This window comes from Oreochromis aureus, linkage group 14 (assembly GCF_013358895.1).
Source record: "Oreochromis aureus strain Israel breed Guangdong linkage group 14, ZZ_aureus, whole genome shotgun sequence".
Classification (NCBI taxonomy): Eukaryota; Metazoa; Chordata; class Actinopteri; order Cichliformes; family Cichlidae; genus Oreochromis; species Oreochromis aureus.
The window spans coordinates 33051592-33068590 of record NC_052955.1 but is presented as its reverse complement, the minus strand read 5'-3'; the positions used below and the strand labels follow the sequence as shown (position 1 = coordinate 33068590).

Genomic DNA, 16999 nt, shown 5'->3' with positions numbered 1-16999 from the left:
CTGGGAATAGTTTGGGTGATTTGTAGTTCCAAGTGTCTGAATGGTCAGGCTGACTAAAGTGTTATCGATGCATTTTCAGCAATTAAAAATACCAATATCGTGACATCAACAAATCTGAAAAATGTGAAAAAGCAAAACAGAAACTGAATGAAGCAATTAAACTATTGGTCTATAGAGTACATAAATGTTATCAGTTCAATACATGCAACCTTTAAAATTTTAATTTTTGCTGGTCTCACCCAGTTATATTGTACTTATTGAGTGTCTATTTACCTATGGTGTGTGCTTTAAGTTACAGTTTACACTTAAGTTTTGGCATGTTATTCAACAACTACCACTTGCCTGTTAACCTCTGGTTCCTGGAGACCATGCCTACTAGAATGCATGAGAACCATACAGCTCAGACCACTGTAAAGGAATAGCAATATTTCATAGCAGGAAGAGGACCCCAATGCAGATATTTATTGATCTAGACTACACAAAATGAGCCAAGTTATAATAATGATAGAATTAGTTTGTACAACAGTAGTTTTTCCAAAAAATAAAAAAAATTTGTGCAATAGTTTAAGATTAAAATTCCAACTCATAAACAGAGTGCCATTTACCTGATAACCTCTGGCTCCTGTACATTGTGCCTGCCATGGTCAGGTGTCTCGGTGTCATGCAGCACACTGCAGTATGGTAAATATTGATGATGAGAGGGTGTAATGCATTTATAGTGCTACAGTCCAAAGGCAGTTGTCAAACACTTACATTGCCATTTCAGACTGCGCAACTTCTCCACCAGTTGAGTCCTCATTGGTGTTTTAGATTACAGAAGCCAGAGTATTAAAATATAAATGAAATGGAACAACAAATGACAAGAACCAAAACAGCCACACCTAAAATGAATGAAAGCATAACCACAGAATATCAGTCTTTGGGTAGGTAGAACTTAGGATAACTGAGGGGGGAAAAAAAATAGAAGGAAAGGTTAAGGACATTAACAAAAGACAATGAAAAAACCAAAAACACCAAAACCCAGGAAACCGGGATTACAATAACAAAATGAAAAAAATTAAATCTTTGACAATACCCAATTGTTTTATGAAAGAGATACACATCAGCCCATAAACACAAAAAACTGTTAGACCACAGTTCAAGCTTGCTCTTCTGCATTTCTGTTATTAACAGTGAATCAACTGACGGGACATTATTTAAGCATAGCCATCTGGCATAGTGATCAGATGAATGTCTCAAATCCTTTGGGGAATCACAGCATTTATTATTCTGAGCAGTGACATGTTAAAGATGGCTTATACAATATTAGGGTGACTGGAGAGCCACTGAGTTACAGTAATATTGACAATTATGCCATATCAGCCACCCGAGTGGAACATTTGAATACCTTTGGATGGATATAAAAATTGGAGCGACCCAGTAGGTTTCTTGCTCTAATTTATTTGGGCGTCTTCTCTTCAAGAGGAAGAATGAGCCGCTGTCCATTCACTTTGCATAGATCGAACTGCAAAGGTATGTCTGCAATATTGTCCCGTAGTGCCTGCCTGAATTCAGCGGCATTTAGGTTTACAGGAACGACCACACGAGTAGCAGGAGTGGCATCTGTAAACAAATTTAAACCAAGTTGTTGGCAATGTTATTTAGAACTTTCCCTAAAACGGAAAAGGGTAAATTGTCACATTGTAGTGTCTCAACATCAATTTATTGGTGCAAGGAAATAAAGATTACAAAGGTGCTAAAAATCTAATGCCAAATTCTACAATTTACAGCCCTATGCCCCTAGTAGGTCTCTGAGGTCGAGTAGTCAGGGCCTACTTGTCATTCCATATACGAGACTGAAAACTAGGGGTGATAGAGCTTTTGCTACTGTGGCCGCCAGACTGTGGAATTCCCTTCCTCAGGACTTACGATCCGCTGATTCATTGATTACTTTTAAAAAACAGCTGAAAACACATCTTTTTAAAATTGCTTTTTGCTAACTTTGTTTGTATTTTGTCTTTTTAATCTGTTATATCTTGTAAAGCACTTTGTGATCTCTATCTAGAAATGTGCTATATAAATAAAATTTTACTTACTTACTTACTTACTTACAATTTGTAAACAAATGACACCATGATGTAATTTTCTTTTTTGAAACCCATCACTCCAAATAATTAATATTAAAATAAATAAAGATTACCCCTATGAGATCGGTATGGGTCAGTGTCGGATTCCTTAGTACTGACGCCTTAAACGTTAACTGCTGATTGTAATGTTCGAACTTCTATTTTGAAATCACCGGAAGTACAGATGTACGCCGGGGTGTGTGTTCAGGTGCTAGCTTAGCGGTTGACAGTTGCGTGGATGCGTTGCTCTCTATATATACGGAATAAAAGAATCTGGATGACGACTCCGAGGCGAATTCTTCATAAGTAGTGAAGACGCAACATGGTGTCAGAGTGAGTAACTCCTCAGCGGACCCACTCGAGAGAGAGAGAAAAAAAAAAGGAAAACAGAAAGAAGGAAGAAAATGGAAGCCTACGGTGTACCAGCCCCGAGAATGGACTGGGACTCATCCAACCTACCCGACGCCTGGCGCCGCTTCAAACAGCATGTGGAGCTAATGTTTTCTGAACCACTCAAAGACAAGTCAGAGGAACAAAAGTGCAGCTTCCTACTTTTGTGGATCGGAGACAAAGGACGAGATATAAGTAATACGTGGAACCTAACAGAAGACGAAGCTAAGATGCTACAAACGTATTACGACGGCTTCACAACGTACCTCACGCCGAAAGCTAACCCTATATTCGCCAGATACAGATTCCACGAAAAAACACAAGACAGCAGTGAGTCCTTTGAGCACTTCGTCACAGAGCTAAAACTCCTTGTTAAAGACTGTGATTATGAAAAGAGTGAAGAAATGGTCAGAGACAGAATAGTTTTTGGAACCAACTCTCCTCACGTCAGAGAGAAGCTACTTAGCCAAGGGCGGACTCTTACATTAGAGAAAGCTATAGACATAGCCCGTTCCTATGAGCTAGCACAGTCACAGCTAAAAGCGATGACTAACGACAACCATGAAGTACATGCCGTACGTCGCAACGGCGCAAGACCACAAAACTTACCACAAACCAGCAAAGCAAGTGAAAGTTCCAGACACCAAAACAAAGCCTGCACGGCATGTGGAAGAAATCATGACAAACGAACTGATTGCCCAGCCAAAGGAAAGCAGTGTCTGAAATGCAAAAAATTCAACCACTTTGCAAAAGTATGCAGATCCAAGAGCAACATGGAAAGAAAAACAGGACACAGAGAGGTGCACACTGTACAAGAGGCTAATGATTCAGAGCCAGAGCTGTTCATAGACACCATAGCTGCAGAGGATAATGGAGACAGTCCGTTTGCAGACATACTACTGGGACCAAATAAAATAAAACTCACCTTCAAGTTGGACACCGGAGCACAAGCGAACATCATACCAGCCAACATGTTCCAAATGCTACAAACTTCACTCAGGGAGGACAAGGACAAACTGTTTGGCTATGGGGGCCACCCACTAAAAGTCAACGGACACTGTGAGTTAATTAGCAGATACAAAGACCGAAAATCAGAACAGACATTTCATGTTGTGGACTGCAACGGCCCACCAATATTAGGCTTCAGAGCATGCAAAGCCCTCGGACTCATTAAGGTTGTGTACGCAGTAACAGAGAGCACGGAAGCAGGGCAACCCACCAAAGCACCAGACATTATGAGCGAATATTCCGACGTTTTCAAAGGCATCGGGGAATTCCAAGGTGAGTGTAGTTTCACCGTGGACCCGACTGTTGCACCAGTTGTGTGCCCACCAAGAAGAGTGCCTTTTGCCCTCAGAGATCGGGTCAAATCAGAGCTGGACAATATGGAAAGAGACAAAATTATCCAAAAGGTCACAGAGACCACCAAATGGGTCAACGCTCTTGTAATCTGCGAGAACCCGAAAAGACCCAAACTCCGGCTGTGCCTGGACCCAAGACCTCTAAACAAAGCCATAATGAGACCACACTATCCACTCCCCACTCTTGAGGATGTGACACACAAGCTTACAGGTGCAAAATTTTTCAGCATCCTCAACGCACGTTCCGGCTATTGGGCCATCAAGCTAAGTGAAGAGTCATCCCTTATGACTACTTTCAATACAATCTTCAGCAGAAAGCCAATGAAGGGAAGCCGAAGCAGGAGAAATATGCTCTCTCTTTCTAGTCCCTGTCAGTACTCTAGCTGCAGCATTTTGGATTAACTGAAGGCTTTTCAGCGAGTTTTTAGGACATCCTGATAATAATGAATTACAGTAGTCCAGCCTAGAAGTAATAAATGCATGAACTAGTTTTTCAGCATCACTCTGAGACAGGATATTTCTAATTTTAGAGATGTTGCGCAAATGGAAGAAAGCAGTCTTACATATTTGTTTAATATGTGCGTTGAAGGACATGTCTTGGTCAATAATGACTCCAAGGTTCCTCACAGCGTTACTGGAGGCCAAGGTAATGCCATCCAAGTAATCCAAGAGTAAGAATCTGGTTAGATACCATATTTCTAAGATTTTCAGGGCCGAGTACAATAACCTCAGTTTTATCTGAGTTAAGAAGCAGAAAGTTAGCGGCCATCCAGGTCTTTATGTCTTTAAGACATTCCTGCAGTTTAACTAATTGGTGTGTGCTATCTGGCTTCATGGACAGATAGAGCTGGGTGTCATCAGCATAGCAGTGAAAATTTATGCTATGTCTTCTAATGATGCTGCCTAGGGGAAGCATGTATAATGTAAATAGAATTGGTCCTAGCACTGAACCCTGTGGAACACCATAATTGACCTTAGTGTCTGAAGAGGACTCTCCATTTACATGTACAAATTGGAGTCTATTAGATAGATATGATACAAACCACTGCAGTGCAGTACCTGTAATACCTACAGCATGTTCTAATCGCTCTAATAGGATATTATGGTCAACAGTATCGAACGCTGCACTAAGGTCTAGCAGGACAAGCACAGAGATGAGTCCACTGTCAGAGGCCATAAGAAGATCATTTGTAACCTTCACTAAAGCTGTTTCTGTGCTGTGATGAGCTCTGAAACCTGACTGAAACTCTTCAAATAAGCCATTCCTCTGCAGATGATCTGTTAGCGGTTTGACAACTACTCTTTCAAGGATTTTTGATGTGAAAGGAAGTTTGGAGATTGGCCTATAATTAGCTAAGACAGCTGGGTCTAGAGATGGCTTTTTGAGTAAAGGTTTAACTACAGCCACCTTGAAGGCCTGTGGTACATAGCCGATTATTAGAGATAGGTTGATCATATTTAAGATTGAAGCATTAATTAATGACAGGACTTCTTTGAGCAGTTTTGTAGGAATGGGGTCTAAAAGACACGTTGATGGTTTGGAGGAAGTAATTATTTGAAGTTAACTCAGAAAGATCAATTGGAGAAAAAGAGTCTAAATGAACATCAGTGGTACTAAGAGTAGCTGTAGATAATGTTACATCTGTGGGATGATTATTGGTAATTTTTTCTCTAATGATAAGAATTTTATTTGTGAAGAAGTTCATGAAGTCATTACTAGTTAACGTTAAAGGGATTGTTGGCTCAGTAGAGCTCTGACTTTTTGTCAGCCTGGCTACAGTGCTGAAGAGAAACCTGGGGTTGTTCTTATTTCCTTCAATCAGTGACGAATAGTAAGATGTTCTGGCTTTGCGGAGGGCTTTCTTATAAATCAGCAAACTATTTCTCCAGGCTGATGATCCTCTAAATTTGTGACACGCCATTTCCTCTCCAGCTTACGAGTCATCTGCTTTAGGCTACGTGTTTGAGAATTATACCACGGAGTCAGGTACTTCGGATTTGAGACCTTGGTTTTCGCCGGAGATACAGTATCCAGAGTCGTACGTAAAATTATTAACTAGATAATCGACCTCTGTCGGCATAGCGTTCAGATAGCTGCTCTGCTCTATGTTGGTACAGGCCATTGAAGATGATAACAGTGGGTGGATTATATTCTTAAACTTAGTTACAGCGCTTCCAGAAAGACATCTGCTGTGATAAAGTCTACTCTCCACTGCTGTGTAATCAATTATAGTAAATGTAAATGTTATCAGGAAATGATCAGACAGGAGAGGGTTTTCAGGAAACACTGTTAAATGTTCAGTTTCTATGCCATATGTTAAAACAAGATCTAGAGTGTGATTAAAGTGGTGGGTGGGTTCTTTTACATTTTGAGAGAAGCCAATTGAGTCTAATAACAGATTAAATGCCATGTTGAGGCTGTCATTTTTAGCATCTACATGGATGTTAAAATCACCCACAATAATTATTTTATCTGAGCTGAGCACTAAATAAGATAAAAAGTCTGAGAAATCAGAGAGAAACTCTGTGTAAGGCCCAGGTGGACAATATAACACAATCAACTTGCGTGTACAATAGGGAACATTAACAACAGTAAAATGTAATGGCCAGTCTAGGAAATTCAGCCAATCTTCAGTGTCTAATAGCATTTTCAGTGATAACCTTTGGATCATTTCAAATCTGCAGATGAGATAATCAGTCGTCTTACAGTCTGTTGTAGGCTTACACCAACACCCTTCCATCTGGTGGGACTTAATTAGGCCTTGAGTTGTTGGCTCCACTAGTGAGGCTCTCACAAATAAAACAAAAGCCTGAGTCTTATGAAAGCACTTAAAACATACAGATGAGATGAGCGTCGAACAGTGCTGTATGTAATGTTTGCAAAAATATTTACAAAATATTGTGATAAGTCAATTTTAAACCAGCTTTTCTGTTGAATTCTTAATTATTCTTAATCCATCCTCAACATTGTTCATTCATGTGGTACTTTACATGCATACACACACCCATCTGTCAGAGTTATTCTTATGTATACGCTTTTTTATTTGCCAAAAGAGAAATGAGGAGATTGATTTTACTTATACCTCTTGATTAAATATTAGGCCAACCAAGTTAAATAGCAAATGTATTGAGCACAAAATTAAAATATAAACCTAAATTGTTCCATGCCACCATTTTTATAAACTCTGACATCACAGAAAACTGCATAATGCACGATGTATAGCAAACACCAGTCAAACAGTGGTGAACTTTACTGGTATTTCTGGAAGTTGTTATGAATCTTCAGCCTTAACAGTAGAAAAAGAATTCTTCATCCTTTTATAATCTTTTCCTCCAGGAGACACCACAACAGCTACAGGACAGTTAATTAATGTACATTTTGCTGTTACACAAAAGAAAACAAACAAAACAAAAAAGCATCTGTATAAACAACAAATATTTGTTTTATTTAAAATCTTTATACACTTTGACATATATTAGTCCAACATTACTGTGACATACACAAACTAACATTTGTACAACTGTACCAATAGAAACTTAACTACTGGAGATTTAACCTAACTAAATGAAATAATTTTCACTGTACATGGATAAAATAAATCAAAGCAAAATCAGAGAATCAAAACAAAAGGAAAAGGAGAAAAGTGATGTGCCATAAGGTGGGCTGATATAGTGACAACTAAAATCTCCATCAATCCACTTCTATTTATCCAATTCAGGGTTGAAGGGGTGTTGGAGCCTATTCTAGCTACCATAGGGTGAGAGGCAGGGTATACCTTGGACAGGTCACTAGTCTGTCACAGTGCTGCAACTAAAATTTATTTTGAGCAATCATTTGTATTGATAGAAGTTTCAACTGAAGCCTTAGCAACCCTAATATTAAGCAGAATTAAACATTTTGTATATTGGACTAAAGCAGCCATAAGGTTAGAGAGGCTTTTTGTGGAAGCCAGTGTGTTCCAGGCAGATGAAATACAACCCTAATTCCATAGAAGTTGGGAGCCCCTCCCTCAATAATCATGATAATAATCATAATAATAATCATGATAATACTTTTACAAAATGAAAAGCTCATAAACTCATAAACAATTCACAAAAGAACATGGGAAACATACCAAGTTTTTAAACTGAGATGTACCTTTTTAAGACAAATATTAGCTCATTTTGAATTTGATGGCAGCAACTGATCTAAAAAAAAAGACTCTTCTACTATGAAGCCACCCTGCTGTAATAGAGCCAGTATGTCGTTTATCACTGTCTTATGCAACACATGCCCTGAAAAAATGTCATCAACATGGGAGCATATGTTGCTCTAAAATCTGTATATAACTTTCAGCATTGATGGTGCCTTTCCAGATGTGCAAGTTGCCAATTCAGAAATGTAAGCTTTCGAAGGCCCGTCTCTTTTTTAATCCAGAGAATTGATCTGACCACAAAACAGTGTTTCATTTTGCCCAGAAAAGAGGGTGGTATTTCTGGACCATGGGCTTCTTTTTCTTTAACTTGGATTTGTGGTTGGCACAGTAAATTATTTTCACATACAGCAATTTCTGCAAGTGTTCCTGAGCCCATGCGGTGATTTCCACGACACAGGCATACTTCAAATCAAATCAAATCACTTTTATTGTCACATCACATGTGCAGGTACACTGGTACAGTACATGCAAGTGAAATTCTTGTGTGCGAGCTTCACAAGCAGGTGTGTAAAAACACAATAACATGAGAACAAGCAAATTATAAGAATGGATACTTGCTTTTAATGCAGTGCTCTATTAAGGCGTGAAAATCACAGGGCTTTGTCCCTTGCGCACAGAGATTTCTCCACATTCTCATAATGCATTGATGATTTTATGTATTGTAGATTATGGGATATTCAAAGCCTTTACAATTTTAAATTGAGGGATGTTATTCTGATTTTTTTTTCACAATTTGGAGATGCAGTTTTTATAGACTGATGAAACTCTTCCTCTCCAAGATGCTCTTTTTATACCACATTACTGACCTGTCTTTCATGCAACTGAAAAATGTACAACAAGGAGACAACTTATCACAAAAACAAAGCAGCTAAACTAAAAAGACTAAAAAACACAATTTTTCTTCTGTTTTTCTTATCTGTTTGTTAAAAGGTGGTTTGTTTCCTGTCCTGACAGCATTTAGTTCAACAAGCAGTGACTTCCAGAAGTCTGATAATAGCTTTTTTTTTTTTTTTAAGTCTCTAACAGATTTAGACAGGCTACTTCCTCAGTTGTCAAGTGAACAAATATAAAGTAGATTTAATGAATTATTTGATTTTTTCTCTACACTGTTTTTCTCAACTGCATGAGAAATACTTCAGGAGAAGGCTTTAGAAGAAAAACACTTCAGTGCGTCTGAATACATCTTCTCATGTCAGATTGTTAAATCTGACAAACTGGGGATATTGACTGAACTTGACAAAAATAATATCTTAGTTGCATAAACTCAAAGTGTTGCAGCTGCCTTTTTTCACAATTTCTAGTAAAGCAGATGAGCCACCGGTCTTTCTGTGGTTGAGGCTTTCATGTTGCAGTAGAAAATAAAACATGAAACCACTAAGCCAAGCCAAGGCTTTTGCTGTTTCACTTTCTGTCTTTGACGCAAATGTCACTGAAGAAATGAATATTGATGGTTAACTGCTGAAAACTGTGCATGTGGTTGAACTAATTAAGAATCTTGTGCACAAACGAGCTACTTTGTGAAAAAAAAAAACCAGGCATGTATCATGGGACATCTGATAGCAACTCTACCAGGTCACTAATCTATAGTTCTCTTTCCATGTCCTATTTTTTCTTCCAGAAGGAGTCAAAAGAAAAATAATACATCAGAGGATCCAGACAGCAGCTCAAAACAGTCAGACATGCCAGTGGAGTTATAGTGATACTGCTTTTTGTAACTTTGTGTAGTGGCATGGGCAGAAAACATGTGCAGAACATAACCAAGTTGATGGCAAAAATCAGCATTACATTCACCTTGTTATTGACCTTTGCAGAGTCACTGAGATGGTTGTGTAGAGTCCAGCAAACCTTAATGGTGCACACAATGTTGACTGCTAGCATTGTGACCAGCAACACAATCTGAAGGTAAATAATTGCTGATCGTGTTACACTTTTATAATAATGAGATTCAAAACAACTGTGTTCTGTGTGGTTCTGTAAGTGTTTTAAAAATCCTATGCCCTCTGGGATATTTACCAGCAGCAAAAAACCCCAGATGAGTGCTGCTCCTTTCCAGGCATTGCACGAGGTCCGAAGATGGCGAGACCTCAGAGGATAAACCACAGCCAGCAGTCGGTCCACGCTTATGAAGGTGATGAAGGAGGCGCTGGAGCGGAGGTTGTTGCGAAAGATTAGTACGCTGAAGAGGCATGTGATAATTCCCAGTGGGGTGCCTGTTGCATGATGGTAGATCCTCATGGGCAAAGAGATGATGACTAGCAGGTCTGAGAATGCCAGGTTGACCATGAAGACAGCGTTGGGTGATCTGAGGCTGTGGCGACGAAGAAGAATCCACAGTGAGACTGCATTGAGTGGCAGACCTAACACCATAATGCAGCCAAAGACCCCAGCATAAACCCGGTGATCTTTTTGATGATATTTGATGTGTTCATGATGAGAAAAGAAATGTTTGCACGTCCTTTTTAAAGAACTGAAGCCGAGCAGCAAAGGTTCCTCTTTGTGTGGTTTTTCTTTGTGAGTGTGGCGTGACTAGTTTGTGACTGTTACCAGTCTGACTACAGGAAACTCAACCTCATCTCATCTCATAAGCTCTTCCTCTACATTTGTGCTTTGAAGGTATGGTGATCTTGGATGGCAGAGCCACTTTCATCATGCGGCTCTCTTTACTACGGAGAAACTATTGCATCTCTAAGATGCTGCTTTTATACCAACTCATGTTACTGATCTGTTGCCCATTAACCCATTAAGCTGCAAAATATTGCTCTCACTATTTCTGCTTTCTAGCTTTTGTTGCCTCTGTCTCCTAAGATATATTGCTGCAATCAAATTCAACCTTTCTCACTGTAAATATTTTACATGTCATATTGACATTTGGGACAGTGTCCAAACTTTTTGGAGGTGACATTGTAGGATTTTTACACAAATTGTTAACGCAATACGGCTATGTCTAATGTAGGGGACGGCAACCTTTAACATCCAAAAAGCCATTTTAGCCTCTCCAACCACAGGTCTATTTGAGTTCACACCTTGTGGAAAATTCATCAAATAACAAACAGCCCACTTTCAAATCAATAAAACGTAGCAGTGGAGTAATAATTTTAAAATAAAAAGAATAATCATGAAAACTTTTTGCATGAAATTATGACTTCAGTCCATTTCAGTGTACTGTCCTCTTCTCGACAGGCGGCAATAAAACAGCATGAGCTCCGGGTCGAAAATATATAGATTTGCAAAAGATAGTTGAGATATTTTGTGATGCAAAATAACAGCATATTAAATAATAGTGTTCTCACTTTCTGATTTCAATATCAGGGCTGTAAGAAGTTACTGTAAAATTCATGCAGCTCTACAGAATGTCAGTCAGGAAAGAGCGCTGTTTGGACTTCCTGTAGTTCATGTTTGAGAAAACCTGCACCCATTGATATGCGGATCCAATGATGCACAGGACTCCGAAATATGCAGAGAAATATGTCTCAAAAGCGTAAACTAAGCTTTACAAACGTGTGCAATGATATGTGTCTAACTTTTGAGGACTCACGCGCGTGCTTCAATCCACAAATATATCTGACCATGCGTAAAACTATTTTACAAACGTGTACATCCAAACCTGAATAGATACTGATCATTTACGCACAATTTATTAAGTTCAGCTTCAAGAATCCGATCATTTTGACTATCAAAAACCTTTCTGTGCGTACAAATGTTTAAGACTACACGAAAAATCTCTCTCGCGCGCTCACAAAACCTTACATACGTGTGGACGAATCACCTGATACGCACAGATGACGTCGGCATGCCCACGTAGGTTTTGAGGTAAATTTAACACTGCCAGCTTCTGCGTTCAAGTGCCAGTGTGAGTCAGAGTTTATCTCGTAGCTGCTATAGCTTCCTGATCTGGTATACTAACATTTCACTTACAAATGGGTCCTTTACGTGCCCCTCTGGTTGCACTAGCTAGTACTAATAGGTTTCTTTTTCCCAATTTCACTGCACTTCACTCAGTCGCTGGCGCGCACCGTGCACCGCGGTCAAGTGAGCCGTCATTAGTGAGCCGTCATTTGTGAGCCGCGGTCAAGCCAGCCGCTTCTTATCCGCCGCATAAATTTCGTTGCGCTTTTACACCAGTCTTTACGGTAGCACCTTTTCGCTTCATGTCCCGATTGAAAGCCTAGAGCCGCGCGCACGTGCACGCGCGCACACAAATTGCAATGGAACAGCCCAATAACACCAAAGTGACAGTCTGGTTGCATATTCAAAAATTCATTAAAAATCATCCTTAGTAGTTGAGGTCCCACTTTCAACACATCCCTCCTCTGGGACACCTACTGTACCTCTGTGCCAAGTTTCATCAAGATTTACTGTAAAATTCTTCAGATCTTAAAGGAGATTTATATTCAATTCACAACAGCCAATACACAACAATTATGTAAATTTCAAAAATTCATTAAAAATCATCCTCAATAGTTGATGTCCAACTTTCAACACATTCTTACTCTGGGACACCTACTGTACCTCTGTGCCAAGTTTCAGCCAGATTTACTGTAGTATTCCTCAGATATTAACGCAAACTTGTATTCAATGCAATACAGTCAATACAATAGAATTATGTCATTTTCAAAAATTCATTAAGAATCATCCTCAGTAGTTGATGTCCAACTTTCAACACATTCCTTCTCTGGGACACCTACTGTACCTCTGTGCCAAATATCATCAAGATTTATTGTAATATTACTCAAAAATTAAAGGACATGTATATTTTATTCAATAAACTTACTTAAATATTGCATCATATTCAAAAATTCATTAAAAATCATCCTGAATAGTTGAGGTCCAACTTTCAACACCGTCTTCCTCTGGGCGACCTACTGTACCTCTGGGCCAAGTTACATCTCAATCCGCTGTAATCTTTATCAAAAATTGAAAGAACAATTATTTGTCAAGGCTGGCTGTTTGCCTTTCAAAGTTACACTAAATAACAGAACTCAGGCACATCAGGGAATAATCCAAAAAGCGGTTTTATTAAACAAAACAACATACAAAAAAAAATATATTTTCATCAGTTTGGGTTTCAGTTTGAATTTTTAAAGAATCAAATCCTTTGTCACTATCCCTACCCCATACTACATAACTGTCAAGAAACTTCTATATCAAAAACACTCCACTAAAAACAATATTATACATTTGAAAAAAATATTCCCATACTACATAACCTAAAAAGAAACATAGTGGAAACAAAGGGACACTTAGACGCACAAGAAAACAATACTATACTGAAAGGGCAAGAGACACAGCCCAAACATAATCCACAACTAAAACGCCAAAAGTCATCCCACATAGCAGACAGGTCTGGCCTGGATCTGGTGTCAAGCCGGCACTGCTGGCTGACTTCTGGCATGGTAAGTGGTATGTCATCCAGATATGGGCCAGGCCTGGCGTAGATGGCACTGTTTATGTGATGGGATGCTATATCTGGCCTGATTGTGGTTCGCTGTATGTGGCCCAATGGCAGGGTGTATGTCAACCAGATGTGGGCCAGGTCTGGCAATGATAGCAATATTTATCTTCATATTTTACTGTTTTAGTTAGACGATCCAAATGCCATGTTGCAATACTATGCTGCTATGGTAGCCAACGTTTCAAATGCAGGTTTGTCAAGTTTGTGAGTGTACACTTTATCCAAAACATAGTGAGGGTTTACTCATGTTTACCAGCTGGTAGCTGTAGCTCAGGAGGTAGGGCAGGTCACCTACTGATCGGATGGTTAGTGGTTCGATCCCTGGCTCCTCCAGTCTGCGTGTCAAGAGTGTGAATGTAGTTAGGAAACATTCACAGTTTAGAGAAAGTGTGTGATTGGGTGAATGTGACATGTTGTATAGAGCACTTTGAGTAATATGGGAGAGTAAAAAAGTGGTATATAAGAATCAGTCCATTCACTGTCTGAACAGAGTTTCGTCATGTTACTTTTGCACTATTATGTTCCAGCACATGTTGTTATTACATGACTTGATTAAGGTACACATTAGGCTGACATCTGGGGCCAGAGCTGAAAGTGTTCTGGGCCAGCAGGGTGTCTGCAACTGGCCTTGTGCTGGCTGATGTGTGGGCCACCAAAGGGCCGTCATTCTTTGTGGTACACAGGTCATGTGTAAGCACATTGTGTGGGACAGATCCGGGCCATACCAATTTTGCTATGTGGGAGGAATTATGTAAAAATAGAAACATAGAAAGCGTAAGGAAATTTATGCGGCGGAGAAGAAGCGACTGGCTTGACCACGGCTCTCAAATGACGGCTCACTTGACCGCGGTCACCGTCTTCCACTTCAGCCTCTGGCACAGAATACATTACCCATCAGGTTACTTTCTTAAAGGGGAGACTATGGCTGTAACATTTCAAATGTTCCTAGTTTTATTTTATTTATTTATTGTAATATTTTTTACCCAAAGCTGCAAGCCAGTAAGAGCCATAGCTCAGGGGCGAAAGAGCCGTAGGTTATCGATCTCTGGTCTTATGGAAAACCATCAGGCAGCACACCAGTGTTCCCGTGTATGCTTGTAAACCCATCCATCCAGTTCCATCTTTTCTAATTTGGGCTTGAGTCTATCGCAGCTGTCAGTGGGTGAGAGGTGGGACAGGACACCAGTCTATCACAATACAAACACAGTGAGACAGAGAAGTATTCATGCTCACATTCACATCTACAGCTAATTTAGAATAACCAGTTAACTTCACAAGCATGCCTTTGGACTGTGGGACAAAGCCGAGGTACCCAGAGAGCACGGACAGAAAGTTTGTCTCCTTCCAGCTCACCCTATAAGGGAACAGTGCTGTATTCTACCATTGAATTGTTCTTTTCTTTTTAAAATACTTTAATAATTGCCCATATAAGGGTAGCAGGACAGATTAGGGACAGATACAGTTGTTTTTAATGAATTGTGAATTTGAATTGAATTGACTTTGATTACACAAACATTTTGTAGCAGTGGCTGATGGGTAACATGTATAACAGGACATGAATGACTTGAGCTGATTCTATAATATTATACTACAGTATACAGTAGCATTGCTATCACTTCAGATCAATCTCTGGACCTTGAAGGAGACGTCAGGGATCAGATCTGACATGATATTTTAAATCTTTATGCAATGCTTTCTATTTGCTGACCATACACACCATACCTGTAAGAACCATAGTTTAAGTTATGAGGCTTTCTTCACCCACTAAATCATTAAAGTTGACCTTGAAGACCTTGGTGGATGTAAGCCAAATTTTAATGAAGCGTTAATATGATCCCACTCTACACACCTACAAAGTTTTATCAGAATTCATGCAAAACTTTTTAAGTGCAAAACCAGAGAAAAAGAGGACAGGACTAAAACCTGTCTAACCACAACTGTTAAAACACAGAAAAACACTACTATAAATGGAATGTTCTGCCTGTGAACAAAGTGTTACCACTTTGCTTCACATTAAATGCATACATGGTTGGTATGATATAGTAAACATACCTCATAGGGCTCTACCAGTTAACCATGTCTTCTTTTTATGCGTAGAGTAAAAGATATAGTTTATCAGTGAATTAGCAAATGATAATGTATCAATACAGAAAAAAACAAGCTATTAAAGTAACTAAATGCTGCCCATTTAACATACCCAACAAGATATCAGTCAGCCACATGGGAAACACATAGCACAGTACTGGACGACTGCCAGAAGCTGGCTCTTTATCTGCCAGCAATCACCCATTTACCACTTTGTGCCCAATGTGTGGTTGAAAATTCTCCTGATTTCACTACAAGAGACTCTTATTTGTACTAAGTGGATATTAGATGGTCTATATTTACAAAGCAGTATTATATATATCTGTACAATTATTGTTTTACAAACTGACAAGACTGTCAGAATACATGAATATCTAATGTTAACTTTCCACCATTTGTTCTACTTACACAGATCTTTCCTGACAATGCCCAAAACATAATGCTGACACATTATTTGCAGCCATAGAAGTGAGCAGAGGGCCGTGAGGCTGCTGTCATTCATTTGACCACACACAGTGCCTGTGGCGTGACAGAGGACCCTCATGTGCAAAGTGAAGATGAGCAGCAGGCTGAGATGACCAGGTTGACCATGAAGACGACATTGGGTGATTTGAGGTGTGACAGCAAAGATGAATCCACAGTGAGCCACTTTGAGAGGCAAGACCTATCACCATAATGAAGCCATATATCCGGTCTTCTCTGGTGATGTTTGGTGTGTGCATGATGGAAAATAAGATATTTCTCTATCCTTTATGAAGTATTACAGCAAAAGTTCTTCCTTTTTCTGTTTATCTCTGTGAAGTGAGGCGAGGTTAGTGTGTGATGCAGCAGCTGGTCTAAAATGTAAGAGGAAACTCAGCTTTTGTGGTTGGTCATGTAAATAAGTTTACTTTCCATGACATTACAGACTCAATGAAATTATGAAACTCTGCTGCCAGCCCTTCAACACCACAGCACTTAACTTTTTGTTTTGCTTCTGAAGTGGAGCTACTATAGGGCCACATATACATATGTGAACACACACACACAAAATGAAGAGTTGTAAAAACTTCTGTAGCTACCATGTCGATATTTACATTTCGCTTACGATGGCAAGTAGTTGGGGAATTTTTTTAATTCAATATGAAAATACCTGACTAGACATAAAACTGTTTTACAGTAAATTCTACATAAATCATCAGCAATACTTTTACTGCAGAAAAGCTGTTCCCCATGTTGATCATATGAATACCGTTATATTGATCAGTATTACTGCTGCTGCTGATGTTTAGGGTTGACCTCATTTGAATTGCTTCATATGGTGTTTAATTTTTGGTAATGCCTGATATTCTATAAAATCATATGTTTGTGGAGGCCGGTGCATCTCTCAATAAACAGCTGAGATAAAAAAAAAACAAGTCTACAGCTTGA

General features: G+C 39.2%; 1 pseudogene; it reads right to left on the bottom strand.

Moving 5' to 3' along the window:
• Window positions 1-9633: 9633 nt before the first annotated feature.
• LOC116321659 lies at window positions 9634-11844 on the bottom strand (annotated as a pseudogene).
• Window positions 11845-16999: the final 5155 nt, after the last annotated feature.